Below are 22,077 nucleotides of genomic sequence, written 5' to 3'. Positions count from 1 at the left end.
GGCACTTTTTCTCAATGTATTGGGTGGATCACTGCCTAGGAAGGCTCTTTGAGAGGACTTTTGAAGATAATCTCGAAGTACAGTGTTGATTTCATTGAGGTTCTTCCACCACACCACAGTCTTTTAAGTAATTTCTTGTTCTTCGTTCCCCTCCCGCAAAGGTATGTGGATCTAATCTGTTCCAAACTTTTCCAACATACTTAGTAGTGGTTGTCAGATGCTCCCTGCAGTAGTTGAACACCTTTAATACCTCTTTCAAGAAGGATGGCATTTGTGAGAAAGTGTCTCATTTTTCTAGCTAAACATTATTTATGATATGCTATGGAAAATAAACCTTGATACTTATCTTTCTGTATAAGATGAGAATAAATAATTCCACTAAAATAGAAATATATGCTTTTTAAAGTGAGTTAGTATAAAAACATAGATCATGGGTATAATCTGAAAGGGTTCTAGCCAGTAGTTGGTTAGTGTTTTTGCAGAAACCCAGTGAGGCAATGAGATATCACTTGTGTTGTTGAGAAATCATTGCACAAGAGTCTTTAATTCAAATTTGTGGGTTATTTTTCAAGTTAATTTCAGAATGTTGGAGAATAAACTACGTGTGAGATCAGGATTTTGAAATTAATGCTTCCATTTATGTGACCTTATGTGAACACTGAAGGCCTTCATTTTTCACTTTGACAAATGAGGGTAGAACAGAAATCTCTCAAACCCTATCTGATGTTAAATATGTCAAATTTTTTGATTCTGTGGCTAGGCATAGTGAACTAAAGTAGCGAAGTGTTTCAGAAGGGGTTAGAGAAACCTATTATCCAAATTCTTTCCCTCCAATGCCCTTTTTATCCCATTTCTTTTTGGCCCATTTTATACCGGGGATCGAATCAGTGCTGCAGAGGCTGTGGGCAGCTTCGCAGCCCAGCACTCAACTGCTGTGCCACCAGGGGAGGCCCTGCTTTTAAAGTTATTTTATGTTCCAGAAGTGATATGACCTTCACTTTAACAGCACAAATAATGTAGGAAATGGATGGTATTTCTTGTTCAGACATCAGAAAAATTCATAATATTTTGCCTCCTTATTGACTCTCGGGCTCCTAGCTTAGGTGCTCGCTCACACAGAATTTCCATCAGAGAAGATGAAAGATGCAGGTGCAATTTTTTAGGGAACATTATCTGGTAGCCCATCTCAGAGAATAAAATATGTGTGAAGAAGAAATAATTCAGTAAAAAGAAGAAAAACAGAAAATAAAACCTTGACGTATTAGTAAATTCAGGAATCTAGTTTGCAATCTCTCTCCCTCTCCAACGCTCTCCATCCTATGAGAGAGAGAAAGAGAGAGAATGGCTGTCACCGCTACTTGTAACATCTCTTTAAAAATTGTGCGTACTTACTAAGAACGTCTTGCATTCATGCAAATATCTGTTTCTTCAATAAATGACAAAAAATAAATCTTTACAGCTTCATCATTGCCTTCAGTTGATTCTTGGTTCAAGATTTAGTTGGCTTTAGGATTTTATGGTTGAATTGTGCATTAGTTTAACATCTCAATTATAGTTGTTTTTATTGTTGTTGTCTTGGAGAGAGAAAAAATAGAAATATATTATATATATTAAATATACTAAATTCATTTCCATTCAGGATTGGAAACAATCTAAATGAAAACCCCAGGAAACTGTCCAATATATCTCACATATACATAAAACATTAGTGTTCAATGAAGAAAGTGGAATATAAAATTCTAGATATTGGTATTCCAGTTTGGATAGAAAATATTAATGCAATAATCTAGTGTGAATGTAGAATAGAGTGGAAAAATTACTTGGTATTAAGTGGAATACTATACAGCAGTGAAAACATGAGGCTGTAGCACAGCCAATCCTGTGGATCATCTTGCCCACATATTGTTGCGAGAAAGAGTCTAGATAGAAAATGAACATAATAAAATTTATTTATATTTTAAATACCAGACAAAATGAACATCATGTTTTAATTATACATTTAATAATACAGAATTATATGAGAACTTGTCATGAAAAGCAAGGGAAATAGTTACTGCAAAGGTCGCATATTGGTGCGCACTCAGAGACGATGATGATAAGTGATTTTATGTTTCTCCATCTATTGAATGGGAGTTCATTTGGTGATTCTTAAACTCTACATTTATACAACCGGCCCTTATACAAGGGTGTTGTAGTTCACAATTCAAAATACTGGAAATCAGAAGGAAGAAAGTAAGCTAACTCATGAAAAATATTTCTCTTTTGATGAAAAATCATAGTTGGCCATTGGTCATTTTATTTCATTCGACTGTTCACATTTTCTATAATGCATGCAGCCCCCTCTTATGATCAGAACCGGTTGACTAAAACTAATGAAAACATCATCATTGCACTTACATCCCTGATCCTTGGCAGGTGAAAAGGAACTGCTAAAATTATTTTTCAAATTAATAATACCTTGATGGCCAAAGAAAAACTAATATTAAGGATGAAATTGTGGCCTTCCTGCTAGTCAGGCAGGGTGGGCACAGCAGCTTCATTTGGAGTGAATGTCCAATACACTTCATTGATTTTAGTGAGGGGGTTTGGGTTTCTGGCCTAAACCTAGGCTCCTGCTCATTTGCAAATCCAAATAAATATATTTTGTCTTCAAAAAAGTAATTATAAATGTACTCTGTTTAACCCATAAGCTTTATATTGCTTTGATAAAAAAAGTGAAAGTAAGACATTAAATCAAAGCCCAGACCCTTCCAGCTTTCATATACAAGAGTTCTGAAAATTGTACATACCTATGGAAAGAAAAAGGCAAAATGATGAATGGAGCCATGATGTCTCATAAAACAAAATTTCAAATAACTGAAAGATCCTTCCTCTACCTAGTTACCAAGAAACAAACAATGAAAAAGAATAGGGTAGAATAGAATGAAATTCCTGTGTTCCAAATAAACTCACCCCATGTTGACATCCTGTGGCAGACCAGCCTCGGCAAAATGTCCTTTCAGGGCGCAGTGGTTGAGCACTGGGTTGCGAAGCTGCCTGCAGCCTCTGCAGCAACAGTTCGATCTCCAGCTGCTCCCAGGCCAAGGAGGAGGGTCGCATATGGCGCGCAGAGCTCTCCTGCCGCCCGCTGCTCCCCTCAGCAGTGTACTTCGGTCCTTCTGCCTGTTCAGCTCCCCGCTCTGGCTCAGTGAATTTCTCACCCTCTCATGCTTCTGACTGTACCCAGTGCTTGTATAAATAAATAAATAAATAAATAAATGAACAAATAAATAAATAAATAAATCTTTAAAAAAAAAAAAAAACTCTGAGAATAACCAGAGCCTTTTCAAGGAAACTTGAGAATGACAACAATGTCTAAAGCCCCTTTTTTAAAAAAGGAATTTTATCTTTAGCTGAAAACATTTCACTCTAAATGAACTGATGTCAGCCGTCAATGAAAGAACATCACAAATACAATGCAGACGCCTGTTGCAATGTCCATCGAGACCCTTTATTATTTTTTACAATTGGTGACTTTCAAGGTAGCAATGATGACAACCGATGTTCTAATCTAAAGCTCAACCCATTTGAGCAATTTTGAAATGGATTTGCACACAGACCACAAAAAATTGATATCCTAACCAACATTTCCACCAAAGATTGTAAGAACACTTTCTTCCCCACTTATCTTAGAATTTTTAGATAGCCATGATCTTTGGAGAAGACAGAGGCTATTTACCTCTATTTTACTTTGAATTTCCACACTGCCATGATGCAGCGGGACTGTCGGGTGGGTGATGCCAACATGAGTGAGTCCCATCCTCCCAATAGGAGCACCCTAAGAATTGGAGAGGAGTCCCAGCCCGGGCCTGTGGGCAGAGATTGGGGAAGGGGATGAACCTGGTCCAACAGGATCCAGTGGGGCAGCACCCTCTTTGCTTTCATCTGGGGAGAAAGTGAGACCCCAGAGGGAAGGCAAAGTGAGGAGTATCTCCCTATGGGCGGCCTATGGCAGCGTTGGGGAGTACCGTTCAGGAGAACTCAGGGGAGAGAGGGCTGGATGTGGAAAACTGTCAGGCTTTGGCGGGTTGCTTGATGGGCATGGAGGAGCACAGAGGTCCGGCTTCATTCATTCCTGAGCAGCCGAGTGGGTCAGAACCTGCACTGATTGGGGATCCCCAGGAGACCTATGGACACCCTGGAAACTGCCCAACACTGTGAAGTCAATGAAGTCGACACACGTAGGTGCTCACAGCTGTCAGGATGGGGTGAAGGTGTCCAGTCCACCCAGGAGGAGGAAATACCAAGCCATCTGGTGTGAGCACAGCCTGCCCACGTGGCCACAGAGCTGCGGGGTAAGGACGTGCTGTGTGGGGAGCAGCCACGCCAGGTAAAGAAGAGTAGGAGTGATGGAGAGAGGGCTGGAAAGAGGTGAAGGTGACTGAGACGGGTGTTTTGAGCAAAGTGTTCTGGGAGGGAGCTCTGTGGGAAGGAAGTGAGGGAACAGGCCCTTCAAGCACACAGAACCTCAGGGGCCAAAGCACTGAGGCTGACAGGCTTTTTCTTCAGTGTACACTGTCAATATGGCCAGCGGAAAACTGACAGACATAAAAGGTAGAAAGAAAAGGAGGCCTAGACGTGAAGACCTTCTGACTGAAAGAGGCCACCCAGAAAAGGCCACCCATGCAGGAGTCGTCCTTGTTCTTCATCCCTGTGAAAGTGAGGAAAGGACTCAGGAGCAGTGACAAAAAAGGATCAGAATGGAATTAAGACCTGTTCACGTGGGCAGGGCAGGTGACGGGAGCTGAAATGGGCCCGTGGGTTGGATAAGCATGTGGACACCATGATGACCACTCACTGGGTCCTAGGTGGTAGCCCCCTGGGATAGTTTGGTGAAAATGCACAATGGCATGGTGTGAAGAAAGCACAATGCAATGCGGGTGAGTACAAATCTGTGCTGGAGGAAGGCTGCTGGGAATCCCTGTGTAGAGATAGAGTGTTCTGCTATGAAAGATTTCTGTGCATGTGAAGGAAAGGTCAGTCTATTCCTTGTCAGGAGGCCTCTCCAGAAGAACAGAGAAGACACTGACAAGGGTGATGGAGGGCCAAGGTGAGGGGCCCAGGCTGCAGATGAGAAAAAAGGCACTGCTCACGGCTTAGGGATCTGCACAGGCACCCCTCCTCGAGGCACGGAAGGATGCCATTTCTGTCAGAGACTGAGCCATCCCAGAAGGGTGAGGGGAGCTGAATCCAGAGGCCAGGGGAGGGGGAGTTGCCAGGGAGACAGGCCTGAAGGGTCTGCAGTGAAGGCCATTGAGGGATCACTCCCGTCTAAGCTGAACTCCATCAGATGCCTGTGAGAGAGCAGGTGGCCACGGCTCTCTCTGGAGCATGCTGATCTGATCAAAGCGCGTATCAGAGTCAATCCCTGATTGTCTTCACTGGGCAACAGGAGGGTGGCAGGAAGAAAGGCAGCCGGCATTTCCCAGGAAGTCACCGCCAGGGCCGAGGTCGCATCCCTCCAGGGCCATGTTGCTGAGGGTTCCGGTCTCAGGAAGAGGCTGTGTGTGGAGATTCCACCAATAGACCTGCTGCCTCGGGTGTGGCAGACGACCCGGGCTTTGGTAGAAACAGCAGCAATCTTTCATTCCAAGTCTCTGTGTCACTGCACAAAAAAAAAAAAAAAAAAAAAACATAACTTGGAGAAGATGAAATCAGGAAGGTGGCAGGACACAAAATCAACAGAGAAGCTCAGCTGTGTTTCTCTCCCCTGACGGCGACCAGACAGAAAGAGTCTTCAGGGAAACGACCCCACTAACGAGCGTCTGGAACTGCGCTGAGGCCAGAGGAGGGTGGACGATGGCGCCTGTCCCTGCCCTGCCCAGGAAGCCAATGCCCGACTCCGCTTCCGCCACTTGCCCTGCCCCCAGGCGTGGGATGGGGGGTGCTGTGCCTCAGGGGCCAAGGCCTGGGCAGGGCGGGCATAGGACCAGGTGGGGCTGGGCAGGCTGGGGCGGGGGGGGAGGGGGAAGCCATAGGTCGGGGGGCGGGCCAGGACCGCCCCAGGAAGGCTGGGCCCAACGGGTCAGAGCGCGGCCAGGAGCTCGGTGCCCCACCATCTGGGCCTCAGGAGCCTGGAGCCCAAACCCAGGGAGAGGCAAGGTGGAGGGGGCTCGCTCAGGGTCAGAGTCAGCAGAGCCAGGGACAGGGTCTCCCGCTCAGGGACGGAGCTGGGACCCTGCGTTGCTTTCTGCGTGACATGCGCCAAGAAAAGCCTCCCGGTTGCCTGCCCTGGAGAGGCGCCCGCTGCGCTGCTCTGGGCTCACCAGCCCGGGCCTCAGCCAGGAGCACCAGGTTCACATCTTGTGCGGTTGGCAGGGACTCAGGGGCGGGAGCTGGCCCCAGTGCGGCGGGGGGCGGGGGGCTGCCCCCCATGGGCTCACGTGGCATGGCCAGGCCCACAACCCCACCCCCATCATCACCCCTCACACGCGCACACACACTCACGCACACCCCGCCTCGCACACTCAGGGGCGCCCAGAGCCCAAGTTTGCTCCAAAAAGGGCCCGGGCAGTCTCTGGCTCCTGGAGACACAGTGAGCCGCTGTGCGTGGGGGGCGCCTGGTCTCTGCTCGGCCCCACAGGCCGCTCGGAGGGGGCTGACTCCAGCACGTTCTGTTCGGAGGAAGCTGCGTCCAGCTCTGTGAACAGACAGCGCCGTGGGGGCCCCTTTCCCACGCAGATGTCTCAGATCTCTTCCCTCCGTCTGTCTGTCCAGAACGCCCAGTCTCACGCACAACAGAGCAGGCGCCTCAGCCCCTGCCCCGCCCCTGTCTCAGGAGTCCCCGTCCAGAGGGCCGCCCTGAGCCCACGCTGTTTGCTGCGGCTTTTGTAGGGTGGCCCGTGTCCTGAGGAGGAACCATTTTCTATATAAATGCATGATAGAGGGGCCTCCCGGGTGGCGCAGGGTTAGAGAGAGCGCCATCAAGCTATCACCAGCCACTTCATTTTCTGAGACACCACCCGGCGAGCCGGAACATGGAGCCAGCCTTCTCCTCCTCTCCAGAGGAGTATGGAAACTCTGACGTGGCAGCTTGGTTTGCCACTACTGGATGACACTCGGACAAAGGGCCAGACTCCCTCTCCTCCTCTCCTAAGGAGTCTGGTGTCTTCATAACGGTGGGTTGGTTTCTCTGAACTTCTTACCCAAGAATCACCAAACACTGTTACAGATCTTGCCTCTAGTCCTGCAGTTGCTGGATTCTGGATCATTCTTTGTGCCTAGACTCTCACAGAGCTGTGAGAACCACCCGCATACAGCCCCTGATGCCTCACAGGCACTATATTATCTGAAGTTTCTTCTATTTCGTATATGGCCTGCACCAAATGCAATAGGGTTTCATCAACTTCTGGCCATTCCTGGGGAGGTGCCCTCTGGGATAGGAGGCTGGCCCTGAGTACCATGTACTTGTGGCCCCCCACCCCTTCATCCCTGCCCAGGTTTCCAAGGATTAATTTACCCGTTTAAATTCAATCATCCTGCTTTCTACCCAAATGAAAGGCAAACCCCAACATGGGTAGATTTTGAAGCAGTTGGGTTGTTTTCCTAGCTGTTGTCATCACCTTCCTATATTCTGCCATAATCCACAGCACTCTACCCACTCCTGATACTCCAAAATAGTTGCCCAACCCCAAAGCTTGCCTAAGAAATACACAGCACAAACCACACAGTGGCCAGCCAAAGGCGCACCCAGGGCCCACTGCCATCCCCAGAACCAAAAAAATGAAACCCATGGCCCCCAGAGGTACATCCAGAACCAGCCTTCTCTCCTGTAGCCTGACCGGCACCGCCAGCCCGCCGGTGTTTGGGCGCCCGCCCACAGTGCCCACGGGCGTCCCTGGTACCCGGGTCGGCCCCAGCAGGGCCATGGGGCTGGCGTCTGCTGGCTGGGGGCAGGCCGTGCCCTGGGCCAGGCGACCCCAGGCTGGCGAGGAGGGGGCCGCTTGTAGCTGCGTCAGCCAGCGTCCATTTGAGCCCTGCAGAGCCGCTGGCCGGGTCGGGGACGTGGGCCTGCCGGCGCCTGGGCTGTCAGAGGCCGAGTAGCGAGGCGGGCCATGCCAGCCTGTGGAGGCAGGGTGGGTGCCAAGCTGCCCGCCAGCTCCAAGGCCCGGGGTGCTTGGCTGCGCCGGCCGACGGCCCCGAGCTGGGCCTGTGTGTGTGTGTGTGCGTGGGTGCGGGACTGTGTTGTGTGTGCGTATTTGTGTGTGCCGGCGGGCAAGTGCGTGTATGCATGTGTCTTGGAAGCGGCGGGGCCCCACGCATCGACCAGGTGTACTCAGGTGGGCCCGTTGGTCAGCTGGGCTGGCAGGCAGGGGCCCAGGCAGGAGGGGCCAGGGCCTGTGGGAATGGGTGGAGCCCGGCACAGGCCAGCAGCACAGGCCCTGGGGTTGGGCCGAAGGCCTCCAGCAAATCGCTGAAGGCCCAGAGACAATGCCCCCGCTGGTTGCAGAGACCGAAGGCAGGAGATAGACGTGTGAGCACACACAGAGGCGATCCCATGACTCTGACGTCGACCATGGGCTAGATGCAGTGAATGCAGCCATCATGGAGGCGGCCTTGCTCCCGGGGAAGCCAAAGGTCCACAGGCCCCGAAGGCAACAAGCCAGCACCCCCTCCCCCTTTCAACAATGTCTTTATGGAAAACCAACATTCAAAATCTATTTCTCCTTTAAGAGATTGTAAAAGAAATTCCCATAAACTCTTGGACAGAGTAGTCTTATAATCTGGAGATTTTATGAAAATTTTTTTCTACTTAAATTAAAAAAAAAAATTACTATTAATGCAAAGTGATTGCAACCATGGGAAGATTCAGGCAAATTTCCTTATAATAAGAACTGTACATCACCCGCCTTTCCAAAGCCCAGTTAAATGCATGCTCAAAGAGGCTTTTCTTTGACTGAGTCATTCCCTTACTAGAGAGAGGTCTGTCCATTTGGCCTTGGTACCGTTGCTATTCCAAGATTTTTGTCTGTTTCATCCACTGTGCACAATTTGTTGGCATGCTGTTTTTCAGAGTAATTTCTTATAATTGTTTTAAATTTCAGAATGATCCATGGTAATTTTTCATTTCTGATTTTAGTCATTTGGATTGCACTGATTTTCTTTATTTATCAAGTCTCTAATTTATGCATGTCCATTGTACTTTTCATTATTTTCTTCTGCTCTGGAATTTTGCAAATGCATTTTGAGACTACAATCACCTCACATTTTAGGATAGCCCCATAAATCAAACTATTTGTCACTATTTGGTCACTCTTTATCTGCAATATTTTTTATTCTTCTGAATATCCACTTTTCTTGATTGTAATCTAACTACTTCAACTTTCATAACTAGCATTTTATTAGTATTTTGATTTCTTTTCACTTTTATTTTTATTTATTTATTTTTATTTGTTTGTTTGTTCTGTTTATATTTATTTATTTGTTTGTTTGTTTGTTTTGTTTACACATGCACTGGGTACAGTCAGAAGTGCGGGAGGGTGAGAGAATTCACCAGAGCCAGAGCGGGGAGCAGAGCAGGCAGAAGGACCGAAGTACACTGCTGAGGAGAGCAGCGGGCGGCAGGAGAGGTCTGCCGCCATGTGGGACCCTCCTCCAGTGGCCGGGGAGCAGCCGGGGATCGAACCGGTGGCGCGGAGGCCATGGGCAGCTTCGCAACCCAGCACTCAACCGCTGCGCCACCAGGGAGGCCCTTCTCTTCACTTTTAAAATGAAAAGTGGGGCCTCCTCAGTGGCGCAGAGGGTTGAGCGCCACACTATGGAGCTGTCTACGGCCCAGGCCACCAGCGAGGTTCCCACATGTCGCGGCAGACCTCTCCTGTCTTGCCCACTGCTCCCCTCAGCAGTGTATTTCAGTCAGTATGCCTGTTCCGCTCCCCGCTCTATCTCTGGTGAATCCTCTCACCCGCCCGGCAATCTGGCCTGTACCCCAGTTCTTGTATAAAAATAAACAAATCTAAATAAATAAATAAATGAAATGAAAAGCTACGGCAGGTCTTCAATCTGGTCTTCTCTGGCATCCTTCTCCCTTTCTGTCCCGGCCTCTGCTTCTCTCCGGGGACGTATCAGCACCCCTGCCAGGACACAGGAGGGAACACCACGACTGATAACAGTGTAGCAAATGCAGGCCCGACAGGCAGTGAATCCTAAGGGAGGAGCACAGACCCGCCTGGAAACCATTTCCCCTCCACTAGGCCAGCTGGAAAACCTGGCTCTCCAGCAAATTACTCCCCTCGCCGCCCCCCACCTCATGCTGGCATGCACAGCGAGGTCAAAGATCACAGGAGCAGTGACCTTTGGCACAGCCTCCATGTGGATTCCTCCCGAAGTCGCTGTTGGGGGGGGACTGGGCACAATATCCAGTTACTGCTTTCTCATTCTCCTTTTGAACAACTGGTTGGTCCATCCGGATATGGGTGTCCATTCCTCCAAGGTTGCACCCCAAGGGGGTTCGAGCAAGGGGAGGCTTCAGGGGCTCAGAGGCCAGAGCAGGAGGACTGGTCGGAGTCAGAGTCTGAGAGCAGAGCAGATCCTGGGGCAGCGTCTGGGCCCCAGCAGCTCCCTGCCTCTGCGGGGCAGCCAGAGCAGGTCCTGGTGTCCAGTGAGGGACAGGAGCCCGACATTAACCGGGCTTCGGGGCCTTCCTCAGACCCACCCGCCAGCCGACTGACAGAGGGGATTTACCAGTCCTGGAATCCCAGGGGCAGCAGCCACCCCCTGGGAGGCCCAGCTGCCACACCAACTGCCTGGAGCAGCCCCTCACCCGGGGATTCCAGAGGATGGGGCTGGCTGTGGGCTCCAACCCTGGCTCTTCCTGCAGGCTCCCCTGGCGTTGAAGGCTGTCCTGGGCACCGGGTGTATTAACCTGCCCAGCGAGACAGAAGAGAGCCTGGAGGAGCAGGACACCCCTTCGGGCAGCCTGGCCAAAGCCGAGCAGCACTTTGTGCAGGCACATTTCTCCAACAACGAGTCGCACCTCTTCTCCCCGTTGCGGTCCAGCACGGAGGTCAACTTTGACTCCATCCTGGTGGTCTCCAACACTACCAATCTGCTGGATCAAGTCATATTCTCAGAAATTAGTCAACTGGGCCGCCCCGGTGGCGCAGTGGTTGAGCGCTGGATTGCGAAGCTGCCCGCAGTCTCTGCGGCGCTGTTTCGATTTCTGGCTGCTCCCCGGCTACCGGAGGAGGGTCCCACATGGCGCGCAGGACTCTCCTGCCGCCCGCTGCTCCCCTCAGCAGTGTACTTCGGTCCTTCTGCCTGCTCTGCTCCCCGCTCTGGCTCTGGTGAATTCTCTCACCCTCCTGCGCTTCTGGCTGTACCCAGTGCATGTGTAAACAAAACAAACAAACAAACAAATAAATAAATAAAAACACGCCTCTATAAAATAAATAAAGAAAATTAAAAAAAAAGAAAATAGTCAACTGGACAAGGTGGTGCAGATGCGGACCGCACCCCTGGGAGATGGAACCCAGGTCCTCTACCCTCAGGTGTGTGCCAGGTACCAGAGCACCTGCATACCCTCCAACCCACTCCTGTTCATCTGGCAGAAGAATAACAACATGGACCTGAAAAGCATCACCTTCCCTATTTACAACACCTCTGCTGCGGCCCTCTACTTGGCCGGCGTCTTGGGAGGAACCATCCTAGGTCCAGCTCGGGACAAGCCGGTTACTCCTGCAAGCCAAGGCCGTGTGGCTGCAGTACTAACTGAAGTCCGCGGACCCCCTAGGACAGCGAGCGCAGCCAGAAGTGGCTGCTCGAGTTCCTGGACCAAATTCATGGCATTGAAAAGCACCTTGCCTTGAAGAACATCCAGGTGCCTGGGGCTGGGATTAGAGGGAGGAGAAGGTGGAAGGGAAAAACCTGTACAGGGATGTGTCCACGCCTGGCTACTTGGTGGAGGCCTTACTTGAAACCGGCTCTACTCCACTCTCTTTGATGCTTAAGCCAGCTTTCTTCAAGGGACACCAAGGGAAGCTGACAGCCTAGATACTGGGTCGCATTCTAGTGAAATACACTCATTCTACACCCCAGGGGTGGGAGTGTTCAGGGCAGACATTGATCTTCAGGGTTCCTTTTGGTTTTCTAGTCAGAATGCTCTCACTTCACCTCTGTGCTGTTTCTGGAGCCCCCGAAAACTTGCTTGGTGGCACTTCAAGAAAAAACAAACCTTTAAGCTGATGTTCCCTAGTGTTTTTGATGAACACATCTAGCTCAGACTTCTCAAGTATTTTCTAGCATTCTGCCAGGCACCTCAGAGGATCAGCAAAACTGCTAATACTTTTGTCCAGGCCTGGTGAGAGACACCTGCTGGGAAAAGGCTTTGAATACCAGGCCTTGCTGAAATTATACTTTGTACTTAAATAGCAAAAGATAGAAAACCAACTCGTCATTTACAAATAGCCAAAATTTTGACAGTTATTAATGATTACACAGTGTTAGAGAAAATTGAGAATTTGTATACTCAGGAATGTTAAACATTGGCTTATTTTTAAAAATAAAAAGATATATTTATTTATTTATACAAGCACTGGGCACAGTCAGATGTCGGGAGGGTCAGGGAATTGACCAGAGCCAGAGCAGGGAACAGAACAGGCAGACTGACAAAATATACTGCTGAGGGGAGCAGTGGGTGTGGCAGGAGAGGTCTGTTGCGTCAGGTGGGACCCTCACTGGTGGCCTGGGATATAACCAGAGCTGCAGAGGCTGCCAACAGCTTCACAGCCCACCATTCAACCGTTGCACCACCAAGGGAGGCCCAAACATTGGATTTTTGAAAGAAATCTTAGAAAGCATAGCATGGATTGGTGGGAAAATTTTTTATTACATTTATTCTAAAATCATAATTCACACTATTTTAATATTTTACCAAACTGTAACATGTATCAATCAATAAGCTATAATATTTTGATACATCTTGTCACTCATACACAAATATTGTAATTAAAAGTTATTTACCTGTGTGTATTTTTACGACAGGTGGTCTACTTTACATCACTTTCTAGGAAACTGGAATTTGACGTGAGTGCTAGGACAGTGGTCCCGTTGTTTTACACGGCATACCTTCTGATCATATTATCTGCAATTGTATCATGCCACAGGTAAAAAAAAATTGTATTAGTTTTTAAACTTAAAAATATTTGTTGTAAGATATTTAACGTAACAAGTGCCATTCTAACCACTTTAAGTGTACAGTTCTGTGGCATTGACCACATCCCCACGGCTGTGTACTGTCGTGACTGTTTCCAGTATCTTTCATAACCTGAAGGAGGAACTCTGTGACCAGTGAGCAGTGGCTGCTGCTGCTCTTCTCTCCTCCAGTCCTGATAAACCTTGACTCTATTCTTTCTATGAATTTGCCTTTCTTAGATTTTTATGTCAATGGAATCATACATTTTTTGTGACTGACTTATTTCACTTATCATAATGCTTCCAGGGATTTTCCTTGTGCACATGTGACAGCTTCATTCCACTCGATGGCTCTGTGCTCTATTGTATATGTGCTCCACAATATGGTTACCCATGGTCTTTTGTGCATGGAGTCTTTCCTTCTATTGACAGTCCTAACACTGCAAGGAACATGGTGTGCTCATGTTAAGAGAATCATTTACAAGTGGAATTGGGTTGCATGAGAATTCCATAGTCAGCTATTTGAAGAACCACCACATTGTTTTCCAGAGTCTACACCATTTTCGATCCCACCAGCAGTAGATAGGGGCTCCAGTTTTCCCACAGTCTCCCTATAAAACAACACTTATTCTTTTACCTTTTATCGATTTTTACCTGTCTTACTTGGTGTCAAGTGGTATCTCATTGTGGTGATGATTCACATTTCTGTAAATATCTGATCACATTGATTGTCTTTTCAATGGTTTATGGCCTCTTGTATATTCTTTGGAGAAATGTCTATCCAAGTCCTTTGCCCTTCTTATAATTGGGTTGTTTGACCTTTTGTTGTTCACTCATGTTTTTCTTTAGCACTTTGCATATTTCAGTTATTAAGCCCCTTACCAGCTATATGACTAGCTGATTTTTTCTCCCTCTATATAGACTGTCTCTTCGCTTTCTTGACAATGGCCTGTAATGATTAATATTTTTTTTTTGAGAAAATCCAACATATCTAATTTTTTTGGTACTTGTATTTTTGGTATTATATCTAAGTGTCCATTGACAAGTCCAAGGTCATGCACATTGACCCTGTGTTTCCAAGTTTTTATTGTTTTATTTAGATTATTGATCAATGTCTATTTCAGTTCTGTTTATGGTATTTAGTAAGGTCCCAGCATCATCCTTGTGTACATGAAGATCCAAGTTTTCCAAAAAACATTTATTGAAGAGAACATTCCATTTTGTTAGACTTACTACACTTGTCAATCAACTGGCTATATTTATGGATTATTTCTGGACTCCCAATTCTATTCTGTCAGTCTATATGTTTATTTGCGTGCTAGTACCACATTGTTTTCATTACAGTACCTCTTTGTAAGTTTTGAAATCTGGAAATCTCAGTCCTGCAACTTTTTCTTCTTTTTAGAGATTGCTTTGGATATCCTGGGCTCCTTGCAATTTCAAGTGAATTTGAGGGTTGGCTCTTCCATTTCTGAAAAAAAAAAAAGAAATTTCAATTTCAATAGAAATTGTGTTGAATCAGTAGATTGCTAGGTGATTGACATTTTAACAGTATTAATCCTTCACATCAACTAAGGATGCCTTTCTATTAAATTAGGATTTCTTTAGTTTCTTTCACCAGTGTTTTATAAATTTCAGTGTACACATCTTTTACCTCTTGGTCAAATACATCCTAAGTATTTTCTTCTTATAGATGCTATTTAAATAGAATTGCTTTCTTAATTTCCTTTTGCAATTCCTTTTGCACATAAATAGAAACAGCTGATTTTTATAAGTTGTTCTGGTATCTTGCAGCTTTGTTGAATTTTTGTAACTAGTAGTTTTCTTGTGGATGTGTTGGAATTTCCATATCTGTGAAACAGGATATTTACTGTTCTTCCTTTCCAGCTTTGATTCTTTTTATTCTATTCCTTGTCTAATTGCTCTGGCGAGCAATTCCAGCACAATGCTAATCTGGTCAGCATCTCTAAGTTTAACTTTTTTGTGTTGTGTGCATGTTTGTTGGTTGGCTTTTTAGCTTTTCAGCTCCAGAATTTGTTAGGTCCCTCTTAAGTTTTTCCATGTATATTACTTTTTTAAAAGATTTTTTATTATTTATTTATTTATTTATTTATTTATTTACACAAGCACTGTGTAGATAAGTGTTTCCAGAGTCGAAGTACCTGCTCAGGAGAGGTCTGCCATGTGACCCTCCTCTGGTCTCGCTGTCGAACCGGGTCTCTGCAGCTTGCAACCCAGCTCTGGAGCCCTTTTCCATGTATATTATTATGTTCATTCATATATCGTGTTCCCTTCAATGTTTCCTTTAGCATTCTGAGCATATGACAGTGTTTCTCATAGTATTTGTCTAGTATGCCTTCCTCCTTTCCATACTGAAAGACTACTTCCTGGGTTGGAGCAGGCACAAAGAGGAAAAGGAGCAGCAAATTTCTCGGCATAGGTGCTGAGTATAGTCCTAATACTTGCCTTCCTTGGATGTGAATATATGTAACTGATTTTCCTGCTAGTGCTTTTGTAGATTCTTTTGACATCTCACCCTCCCTCTCTCTGTTATCAATACGACTATCTTGTGTTTGTTTAGCTCAGGGATTCAACACTTTTGAGCATTCCATATTTTTTGGCTTGGAATGAAATCATCTGGACAATAGTAAGACCTTCCCAAGAGAGTATGGCCTAATTGAGCACCATTCTATGGCAAGTAGTGGTCTATTTTGTTTGTAAACTATTTCACATTTGGCATTTTAAAAATGACAAAACTTATTATGCCAACTATTAGATCAATTTCTGATAAAATCTGGAAAATCTTTCTCTTCTCAAACATACTTTAATTGTTCTTGTGTTTAATAGACATCATATTTTTAGAAAGATGTGGCCTCCTCCCTAAACATACATTTTTTGAAGTGTAATCATTTCCAATTCAGTCCGATGTTGTCAAGTTATTAGAATGTTCAGAAAATTGGCCATTTTGCTGCCAGGATGCCTCAATTTGACTGAGGAATCGTGTGAGGGGAATTTTTGACACAATGATTCTGCAGCTTCATTGTAAACCTACTTGCCCCGACTGCTGGGAATCGTAGGCACAAAAAGAGAAGGGCTGAGGATTGAAATGAGGGGCTTGAGACAACTTGACACTAGTGGTTGCTTCTTTATTTTTTCTTTACCTTCTCTTACTTTTCCCTGTCTTTCTTTTCCCTGTTTTTACCTTCCCTGACCTTCTCTCTGCTCCTCGCTCAGTAACCCCCCAACCTTCTCGTGGTTCTCCTCTTATATCCTGGTAGCTCCTCCCATCATACCTCCCAGTCTCATTTGATTAACAGGAAAAACCTGTGGTTTCTCAGAAGGCAAAATGGTAAAGCAAAACTTAATTGATGGCATGTGTTGCACAACACTGCATCCGGACATCTCCCCCTTTTTTCTTTTAAATGAGACACCTGGCCTGTCTTAGGATGGCATATTCCGTGACCAGCCTTACCCGTCATCGCTAATCTGGCGATGTTGGTCCAGACCGCTGACTTAGGTTGGCCTGGACGGGCTACGCTCTTACCCGACTTGGCTCTCGTGTTCTCTAGGGCTAAGTTGACCCATCCAGATGCCACTGGGGAGTCCTGGTCAAGTACCATGACGCCAAGTACTTGCCTGACCGCAATACCAGTTCTTTGTTTCGCTTCCGTAGCCGACGGAGAAACCATATGCCGAATGCACAAACAGCAACTCTGGGAGGAGTCCTCTAAAACAGGCAATGAGACCCTCACTCGTAACAGGGGTAACTGAGTGTTGTTAATGGTTATGAGCCGTCTCACCAATTGAGCAGTCAGGTTCAGGAACTGGTGGTTCCATGGTCCTCTGATTACACTATTTAACCTATTTACTTCCATAGACATATTTTTCACCATAACAGGAATTACACAAATAAACAAAATGGTACAGAAGGTTATAAGGCATGTGAGCAGTTAACAAAGTCATGTCTCATATTAGAGCTATCTGCTGATTAAGCATCAAAAGTCCATTTCGTAAATGTTCATTCATATCTTGCTATGTTGATAACACAAAAGCAACATTGGCAGCTAAATTGTTTATAGTGTCAGCAATTGTAGCAGCTTGAGTGACAGAGATGGCGGCAGCAGCCGCAGCAGCCATGGACACCGCTATTGAAACAGCGACAACAGCTGCAGTGATGCCAAAATCACGTCTCCTCCTAGGTAGAACAGGAAAAGGAAAGATGTGCAGAAACATCCACGGGCATGATTAAAGTAGAAAGCAGACAAACGATCACCACCCTTTCTGCACTCTGGGTCTAGCAGGCAGAGAGGGCACAGGGCTCCGCTGGACAGTTCAACACAGTTGCATTTCCTGCATTATTGGAGAGGACAAAAAAAAGGAGGACACAGGCAAACAACAGTAGACAAACTCTCTGATCTATTATTCTGGATACTAATGGATTGTTCAATGGTAGAACTAATGTTTGCAGATTAAATGCCTTTAAATAATTTCACCTCACCCTGGCCCAACAGGGCACTATCCAATGGCTTGGAAGCCAGACCAGTAGTAAGATTAGTGGCAGATACTTGCGGAAAAGTGGAATCATGATGATTAATGAGGAGCAAAAAAGGCATCTGATGCACAATCGCCCATCGTACTGACAACTGGGATGCTCGTGTCATCAAGGTTAGCAGGTTCAGGTATATTGACAAACCGAACCAATAGAGCAGGAACCGATTGGGGTGCTTCCACATCTCGTGGGAAAAGACAAATGCTGCCAGGCAGCTGTATTAGTACTGCTGCGGGTGGTTGCCACTCATTATTGACCGGGTCCTTCCATCTGGCTTGCAGCACCGTGACCTGCCGAGGTCTGGCGACCAGTGCCGATCAGCAGCTGACCGCCCCTGGGTATCTAGGGTCAAAAAATTAAGGGTAAAGAGAGATGTAGTCAAACATCCCTGGGGGAGTGTTCTCCCCCTGTTTGTTTTAAAAGCATAGTTTTCAGAGAACCATGGGCATGTTCAACTATACCCTGCCCCTGCAGGTTGTATGGAATTCCCGTTTTGTGCACAATGCGATGGACCACACAAAAGGAGGCAAAAGCCTTACTGGTATAACCAGGACCTTTATCTGTCTTAATGACACATGGGTGGCCCATTACCGCAAACATTTGTAGCAAATGTGAGCGGACATCAGAAGTCTTTTCACTGCAATGTGGGGAGGCGAAAAGAAAACCAGAGAATGTGTCAATGGAGACATGGACCAGGCTCTGTCCTCCAAAAGAGGGAACATGAGTCACATCGGTTTGCCAAATATGGTTAGGGAGGATGCCCCGGGGTTAACTGCTGGGGGCGGCATAGCAGCTAGAGCAAAAGGTGCACACTTGTGAGAGGCACAAACAATGTCACGAGCTTGATGACGAGTCAACCCGTAATGACCCTTAAGTGGCATTGGTGTGCAAGACTGCATGTTCTTCCATAGCACTCTGAAGTGCTGGACAAATTAGATGTCCCTAGTAAGAGAATCAGCCACGTCATTGCCAGCCGCTAAAGGTCCTGGCAATGGGAGATGACCTCAGATATGACACACAAAAAGGTGATGAATTCTCTTACAAATCAGTGTTTGCAACTGATGAAGGAGTGGTGCAATGGAGCTATGAACAGAAATATGAGCAACAGTTTCCAAAACATTTAAAGCATGTACCAGATATTTGCTGTCAGAATACAAATTGATAGGTTCTCGTGAGTAGGTCTCGAGAGCCGAGAGGACGGCGGTCGCCTCAATGACTTGGGCTGTACCACTGGGCACTGAGACCACCTTCCGATCACCTTCAGAAACAAAAGAGGCTGTACCATTACTGGAGACATCTGTAAACACTGTCCAAACCTCCGCAATAGGTTCAGTAACGAGGATCCTGGGGAAACAGATGGATGATTTTGTAAAAATTTGCATAAAGGGTTGCTAGGATAATGCAAATCAAAAAGCACTGAAGTGGTAAAATAAAGGATACTCCATGTTTCATCGTGCATATTAACCACTGAATTTTTCTGTTATAGGGGAGAATCAACTCGTGGGTGAGTACCTGAAAGATGTAGACTGGAGTCCAGAGCCATTTGTACAATTCTGGCAACCGAATGTAAATAAGGCTCTAAGACTCGTTTTGGACAGATGTTAAGATGGATCCAATAAACGGGACCATCTTGCCATATAAGCGCCGTGGGAATAAGATTACTACAAAATACCAATACATCAAAAGGACAGAAAATCTATTTAAGGTCACCTGGGCTAGAGCCTTTTCGACTCTAGTAATCGCTTCACGAGCCTCCTGCGTAATGGCTCTAGGGGAAGCGGGGTCTGCATCCCCTTTCAACATGTCAAAAAGGGGCTTCAGCTCTCCCGATGTAATAGAGAGTGAAGAGCGTATCCGTGCTAGATCGCCACATAGGCATTGGAAATCATGCAAGGTGCAAAGGTGAGCTACTGCCAATTTTGGTACTGCTGGAGCATAACTGCCTTTACTCAAATGGTATCCTAAATACTGAAAAGGCTCAGCCATTTGTAACTTCTCAGGAGCAATCTTTAGACCTGACATCAGTAAATGATTCTCCAGGTCCTGGAAACAGCCATACAGCAGGTCGATCATAGGAGCTGCCAGTAACAAATCATCCATATAATGATATACATGCACCTGTGAATGTTTGACTCTAACAGGAGCAATGGCTCTGAAGACATAAATTTGGCAGATAGTGGAACTGTTTGCCATTCCCTGAGGAAGGCACACCCATTGATATCTATCATGTGGCAGCAACATTAATGGCCAGGATAGAAAATGCAAAGTGTTTGGAATCTTGATCATGTAATGGAATTGTGAAAAAACAATCCTTAAGATCAAGGATCAAGATATAATGATCTAGCGGAATGGCACCTGGAGAGGGAATGTCAGGTTGCACTGGTCCCATAATCTCCATAGTCGCATTCACTGCCCTAAGGTCCTGAAATAGTCTCCATTTTCCAGACTTCTTTTTGATAACAAAGATGGGTACGTATTCCAGGGGAGGTAGACGGGACTATGTGTCCGGCCTGTTCTTCAACTAACATTCTTCTGGCCCCTAACTTCTCTTTTGCAGGGGCCACTTTGGTACCCACACAGTGTGTCAGATTTCCAGGTGATAGGAATGGCGTGGGTGGAGGCCTAATCACAGCGGCCCCTAGAAAAAAGGGTAACCGAGCCCTCGTTTATCCCCCGCTTCCCTCATCACTTCCTGTAGATTAAAAAAGGGAGACCCTTGCTGTTGTTTACCCAAACCTTGTCCAGGCACGTCGCCCTGATTAATCATCATTTGGCCAGCTGGACTATCCATGACTAATGAAGCCCCCATCTCCACCAGAACATCTCGTCCCCAGAGGTTCATGGGATTCCAGGGAGGACATAAGGTTGAAATTGCCCAGTATGGCCTTCATTGTCCCTCCAGCAGAGCACAGTAGTACTCCTAGAAGGATTTTGGGATTTGCCAGACCCTGCAAGGAGGTATAAGCAGTAGCCACGGGCCACTGTGAAGGCCAGTGCTCCTTGGATATAATGGAAGTGTCTGCCCCAGTATCCAAAAGGCCCTTAAATGTTCTGCCATTAATTATCAATTTGAGGCCTCTTATCTAATGTCAAAGCCAAATTCTCAAGAGGGTTGCCTGAAGAAACAAAACCTTCAGCACCGCAAATTACATGGTGGACATTTCCATCACTGGCTAATCTTGGTAATGGTATAATTTGAGCTATTCTGTCACCAGGGATATAGAGATAACTCCACGAGAAACAGACACAGGAATCTTAATTCTCCAGTGTAATCAGTATCAACGAGACCTGGGATGGCCTCTTTGAGGGCACTGGAGCTGCGGCCGTTATTAGTCCCACAATTCCATCGGGGAGAGGACCATACTGGCCGTAGGTAAGCATTGCACTCCCATGCTAGCAGTCAGAACAGTGTATGCAGAGACACTCAAATCGAATCCGCCATTTCCTGGGGAGGTGCAGAAGAGGTTAGAGAAAAATTTTGCCTCATTTGGGATTGCTCTGAACGGCCCCTATAATTGGCTGAGAGGGTTGCCGGGGCTGTGCCCTCCCCCACGAGTTCCCGGCTGCCCTCCCATACAGGGGGTCAGTGGATTTCCCTGATAATCTGTCTTAGACAGACACTCATTCGCCCAGTGGCTACCCTCCCATACAGGGGGTCAGTGGATTTCCCTGATAATCTGTCTTAGACCGACACTCATTCGCCCAGTGCTACCCTTCAGCACGGACAAACGCCTGTTTTTTTTTTGAGGGTTAGCAATTTGTGGTGCCTTAGCGCCCCCGCTCAGCCCCAAAAATGGGCAGGAGGCCTTTATATGCCCTTGCTGACCACAAGAAAAACAGGCACGTTTCGTGGTCCAGTTACTAGACCACCCAAAGCCTAAGCGATCACCACACCGGTACTTGAGCTTCACAAATATCCTTACAAAGTCTCACATAATCATCCAAACTAGCCCAAGATTTCCAGGTTCTAATAGCTTCCTGACCCACTTATTAGCATTTTCAAATGCAAGCTGTTTAACTATTGGTAGGGAGGCATCAGTGTTACCTAGAATTCTGCCAGCTGCAGTCATCAATCTTGCTAGGAACTCCGCATATGTTCTGTTGACCCTTGAATGGCCTTTGTTAATTGAATGTCGGCTCCTCCTTTATCTCCTATTGCCTTCCAGGCTGACCGTCCAGCTGCTGCAACTTGGGCAAATACAGCCGGATCAAAATCCTTTTGTCAGTCATTACTATAATATTGACCTTCTCCTGCTAACATACCCTTGTTTCTACCGAAATCCAGCATCAGCATTGAGTTTAGCTGTATGGGTGCAGTTCTCTAAAAATATACCTTTCCATACCAAATAATCCCCTGG

The 22,077-nt window shown here is 46.5% G+C and overlaps 1 long non-coding RNA gene across 1 annotated transcript; it reads right to left on the bottom strand.

Moving 5' to 3' along the window:
• Positions 1-1,258: 1,258 nt before the first annotated feature.
• LOC129145737 (uncharacterized) lies at positions 1,259-2,890 on the bottom strand. The gene is made up of 3 exons (XR_008551732.1): positions 2,790-2,890; positions 1,393-1,574; positions 1,259-1,317 (listed from the first exon to the last, which is right to left on the bottom strand). It is a non-coding gene; the product is annotated as an uncharacterized LOC129145737 (long non-coding RNA).
• Positions 2,891-22,077: the final 19,187 nt, after the last annotated feature.

Source organism: Talpa occidentalis, unplaced genomic scaffold (assembly GCF_014898055.3).
Source record: "Talpa occidentalis isolate TD23 unplaced genomic scaffold, MPIMG_talOcc4v2.1 talOcc4.14, whole genome shotgun sequence".
Classification (NCBI taxonomy): Eukaryota; Metazoa; Chordata; class Mammalia; order Eulipotyphla; family Talpidae; genus Talpa; species Talpa occidentalis.
This window is presented reverse-complemented; position numbering and strand designations above follow the sequence as displayed.